Below are 6000 nucleotides of genomic sequence, written 5' to 3' on the forward strand. Positions count from 1 at the left end.
AGTCTTCAACACAGGTGTATAACAGTGCCTGTAGTCTTCAACACAGGTGTATAACAGTGCCTGTAGTCTTCAACACAGGTGTATAACAGTGCCTGTAGTCTTCAACACAGGTGTATAACAGTGCCTGTAGTCTTCAACACAGGTGTATAACAGTGACCGTAGTCTTCAACACAGGTGTATAACAGTGACCGAAGTCTTCAACACAGGTGTATAACAATGACTGTAGTCTTCAACACAGGTGTATAACAATGACTGTAGTCTTCAACACAGGTGTATAACAATGACTGTAGTCTTCAACACAGGTGTATAACAATGACGGTAGTCTTCAACACAGGTGTATAACAATGACTGTAGTCTTCAACACAGGTGTATAACAGTGCCTGTAGTCTTCAACACAGGTGTATAACAGTGCCTGTAGTCTTCAACACAGGTGTATAACAATGACTGTAGTCTTCAACACAGGTGTATAACAATGACTGTAGTCTTCAACACAGGTGTATAACAATGACTGTAGTCTTCAACACAGGAGAACAGCAGCAAGTCATAAATCTAGATAACATAGAGCAACATTGCTGGTCCACCACCATAACAATATTCCGTGTAGAGATATTTCGTGACTCAAATACATTCATCCTTCAGGTTCAAACTCGACAATATTTTTAGTATTTTCACTGGGAAGCACTAAACCAGTAGGGGCGCAGTAATCCAACGATTATTTCGGTGGTGCGTTGAAAGCAAGCAACGATTCCTCTGTTCGTGTGAATGTTACTGGAAAATGATCAAGAAAATGAATTTGTAACAAAATATTTTTGATAGGTAGGGGGTGTGTGGACCAGGTGTTTACAGTGAAACATATAAGTGAACAGTATTTAGATAAGGCTAAAGAGGTCTTTGTGGCATTTATGGATTTGGAAAAGGCGTATGACAGGGTGGATAGGGGAGCAATGTGGCAGATGTTGCAAGTGTATGGTGTAGGAGGTAGGTTACTGAAAGCAGTGAAGAGTTTTTACGAGGATAGTGAGGCTCAAGTTAGAGTATGTAGGAAAGAGGGAATTTTTTTCCCAGTAAAAGTAGGCCTTAGACAAGGATGTGTGATGTCACCGTGGTTGTTTAATATATTTATAGATGGGGTTGTAAGAGAAGTAAATGTGAGGGTCTTGGCAAGAGGCGTGGAGTTAAAAGATAAAGAATCACACACAAAGTGGGAGTTGTCACAGCTGCTCTTTGCTGATGACACTGTGCTCTTGGGAGATTCTGAAGAGAAGTTGCAGAGATTGGTGGATGAATTTGGTAAGGTGTGCAAAAGAAGAAAATTAAAGGTGAATACAGGAAAGAGTAAGGTTATGAGGATAACAAAAAGATTAGGTGATGAAAGATTGGATATCAGATTGGAGGGAGAGAGTATGGAGGAGGTGAACGTATTCAGATATTTGGGAGTGGACGTGTCAGCGGATGGGTCTATGAAAGATGAGGTGAATCATAGAATTGATAAGGGAAAAAGAGTGAGTGGTGCACTTAGGAGTCTGTGGAGACAAAGAACTTTGTCCTTGGAGGCAAAGAGGGGAATGTATGAGAGTATAGTTCTACCAACGCTCTTATATGGATGTGAAGCGTGGGTGATGAATGTTGCAGCGAGGAGAAGGCTGGAGGCAGTGGAGATGTCATGTCTGAGGGCAATGTGTGGTGTGAATATAATGCAGATTATTCGTAGTTTGGAAGTTAGGAGGAGGTGCAGGATTACCAAAACTGTTGTCCAGAGGGCTGAGGAAGGGTTGTTGAGGTGGTTCGGACATGTAGAGAGAATGGAGCGAAAAAGAATGACTTCAAGAGTGTATCAGTCTGTAGTGGAAGGAAGGCGGGGTAGGGGTCGGCCTAGGAAAGGTTGGAGGGAGGGGGTAAAGGAGGTTTTGTGTGCGAGGGGCTTGGACTTCCAGCAGGCATGCGTGAGCGTGTTTGATAGGAGTGAATGGAGACAAATGGTTTTTAATACTTGACGTGCTGTTGGAGTGTGAGCAAAGTAACATTTATGAAGGGGTTCAGGGAAACCGGCAGGCCGGACTTGAGTCCTGGAGATGGGAAGTACAGTGCCTGCACTCTGAAGGAGGGGTGTTAATGTTGCAGTTTAAAAACTGTAGTGTGAAGCACCCTTCTGGCAAGACAGTGATGGAGTGAATGATGGTGAAAGTTTTTCTTTTTCGGGCCACCCTGCCTTGGTGGGAATCGGCCAGTGTGATAATAAAAAAAAAATATTTTTGATGATGAAGTCTCGGTATAATGAAGAGCTTGTCCGTTAAATTCGAAAGTCTGTTTACCCAACAGACTGCATCAATAACGGACAATTTTAACAGACATTCTCCTCTAACAGAGTTGTCTGATATTTCCGGCTGTTGACCACTCAGATTTTGTCCGTTAAATCCAATAACTGTTAATCTGTGGTTTATTAAATCGAGGTTTTTACTGGTATATGTAATTAAACTTAAACTACTCTTGGCATTATTATTATTATTATTATTATTATTATTATTATTATTATATCCATTAATGGTTGTAGAGTGAAGCACCTCCCCCCCCCACCTCCCCCCCCAGGATGGTCTCAGACCAGGACTCTTAAAATGAAAAAGAAATACTACAAGCATAAGTTATGTTAAGAAACAAAGATAAAAGTTAAGTGTAGAGTGAATGTATGATGGAGGTGTGATCATACAAGTATGATGGAGGTGTGATCATACAAGTGTGATGGAGGTGTGATCATACAAGTATGTATGATGGAGGTGTGATCATACAAGTATGATGGAGGTGTGATCATACAAGTGTGTATGATGGAGGTGTGATCATACAAGTATGATGGAGGTGTGATCATACAAGTATGTATGATGGAGGTGTGATCATACAAGTATGTATGATGGAGGTGTGATCATACAAGTGTGTATGATGGAGGTGTGATCATACAAGTATGATGGAGGTGTGATCATACAAGTATGATGGAGGTGTGATCATACATGTATGATGGAGGTGTGATCATACAAGTATGTATGATGGAGGTGTGATCATACAAGTATGTATGATGGAGGTGTGATCATACAAGTGTGTATGATGGAGGTGTGATCATACAAGTATGATGGAGGTGTGATCATACAAGTGTGTATGATGGAGGTGTGATCATACAAGTGTGTATGATGGAGGTGTGATCATACAAGTATGATGGAGGTGTGATCATACAAGTGTGTATGATGGAGGTGTGATCATACAAGTATGATGGAGGTGTGATCATACAAGTGTGTATGATGGAGGTGTGATCATACAAGTGTGTATGATGGAGGTGTGATCATACAAGTGTGTATGATGGAGGTGTGATCATACAAGTGTGTATGATGGAGGTGTGATCATACAAGTGTGTATGATGGAGGTGTGATCATACAAGTGTGTATGATGGAGGTGTGATCATACAAGTGTGTATGATGGAGGTGTGATCATACAAGTGTATATGATGGATGTGTGATCATACAAGTGTGTATGATGGAGGTGTGATCATACAAGTGTGTATGATGGAGGTGTGATCATACAAGTGTGTATGATGGAGGTGTGATCATACAAGTGTGTATGATGGAGGTGTGATCATACAAGTGTGTATGATGGAGGTGTGATCATACAAGTGTGTATGATGGAGGTGTGATCATACAAGTATGTATGATGGAGGTGTGATCATACAAGTGTGTATGATGGAGGTGTGATCATACAAGTGTGTATGATGGAGGTGTGATCATACAAGTGTGTATGATGGAGGTGTGATCATACAAGTATGTATGATGGAGGTGTGATCATACAAGTGTGTATGATGGAGGTGTGATCATACAAGTGTGTATGATGGAGGTGTGATCATACAAGTGTGTATGATGGAGGTGTGATCATACAAGTATGTATGATGGAGGTGTGATCACGTGTGTTCACCAGACGAAGAGATACAGTAGTAATTCTGACAGAGTGAGAAACACATATCAGTCTTCACCATCACTCTCACGTGAGATGATGGCAGCGGCGGCAGCAACAGTAGCAGTGTGAACAGCGATGGCAGCGGCGGCAGCAACAGTAGCAGTGTGAACAGCGATGGCAGCGGCGGCAGCAACAGTAGCAGTGTGAACAGCGATGGCATCGGCGGCAGCAACAACAGCAGTGTGAACAGCGATGGCATCGGCGGCAGCAACAACAGCAGTGTGAACAGCGATGGCATCGGCGGCAGCAACAACAGCAGTGTGAACAGCGATGGCATCGGCGGCAGCAACATCAGTGTGAACAGCGATGGCATCGGCGGCAGCAACAACAGCAGTGTGAACAGCGATGGCATCGGCGGCAGCAACAACAGCAGTGTGAACAGCGATGGCATCGGCGGCAGCAACAACAGCAGTGTGAACAGCGATGGCAGCGGCGGCAGCAACAACAGCAGTGTGAACAGCGATGGCATCGGCGGCAGCAACAACAACAGTGTGAACAGCGATGGCATCGGCGGCAGTAACAACAGCAGTGTGAACAGCGATGGCAGCGGCGGCAGCAACAGCAGCAGTGTGAACAGCGATGGCAGCGGCGGCAGCAACAACAGCAGTGTGAACAGCGATGGCATCGGCGGCAGCAACAACAGCAGTGTGAACAGCGATGGCATCGGCGGCAGCAACAACAGCAGTGTGAACAGCGATGGCATCGGCGGCAGCAACAACAGCAGTGTGAACAGCGATGGCATCGGCGGCAGCAACAGCAGCAGTGTGAACAGCGATGGCAGCGGCGGCAGCAACAGCAGCAGTGTGAACAGCGATGGCAGCGGCGGCAGCAACAACAGCAGTGTGAACAGCGATGGCAGCGGCGGCAGCAACAGCAGCAGTGTGAACAGCGATGGCAGCGGCGGCAGCAACAGCAGCAGTGTGAACAGCGATGGCATCGGCGGCAGCAACAACAGCAGTGTGAACAGCGATGGCATCGGCGGCAGCAACAGCAGTGTGAACAGCGATGGCAGCGGCGGCAGTAACAACAGCAGTGTGAACAGCGATGGCAGCGGCGGCAGCAACAACAGCAGTGTGAACAGCGATGGCAGCGGCGGCAGCAACAGCAGCAGTGTGAACAGCGATGGCAGCGGCGGCAGCAACAACAACAGTGTGAACAGCGATGGCAGCGGCGGCAGCAACAACAGTGTGAACAGCGATGGCAGCGGCGGCAGCAACAACAACAACAGTGTGAACAGCGATGGCAGCGGCGGCAGCAGCAACAACAAGTGTGAACAGCGATAACGGCTACGGCGGCGGAAGTTCTAGACTAGGCCTCCTGGTTGATGGCTTCATCAGTCAGCTATTACAGCTGTAACGGCACTCGGTCCCAAATAGGCACTACAGTCCGACTAATAAGCGCTACAGTCGGACTAATAAGCACTACAGTCGGACTAATAAGCGCTACAGTCGGACTAATAAGCGCTACAGTCGGACTAATAAGCGCTACAGTCGGACTAATAAGCGCTACAGTCAGACTAATAGGCACTACAGTCCGACTAATAGGCACTACAGTCCGACTAATAGGCACTACAGTCCGACTAATAGGCACTACAGTCCGACTAATAGGCACTACAGTCGGACTAATAAGCGCTACAGTCGGACTAATAAGCGCTACAGTCGGACTAATAAGCGCTACAGTCGGACTAATAAGCGCTACAGTCGGACTAATAAGCGCTACAGTCGGACTAATAAGCGCTACAGTCCGACTAATAGGCACTACAGTCCGACTAATAGGCACTACAGTCCGACTAATAGGCACTACAGTCCGACTAATAGGCACTACAGTCGGACTAATAAGCGCTACAGTCGGACTAAAAAGCGCTACAGTCGGACTAATAATCGCTACAGTCGGACTAATAAGCGCTACAGTCCGACTAATAGGCACTACAGTCCGACTAATAGGCACTACAGTCCGACTAATAGGCACTACAGTCCGACTAATAGGCACTACAGTCCGACTAATCAGAAA

Source organism: Cherax quadricarinatus, chromosome 51 (assembly GCF_038502225.1).
Source record: "Cherax quadricarinatus isolate ZL_2023a chromosome 51, ASM3850222v1, whole genome shotgun sequence".
NCBI classification, from domain to species: domain Eukaryota; kingdom Metazoa; phylum Arthropoda; class Malacostraca; order Decapoda; family Parastacidae; genus Cherax; species Cherax quadricarinatus.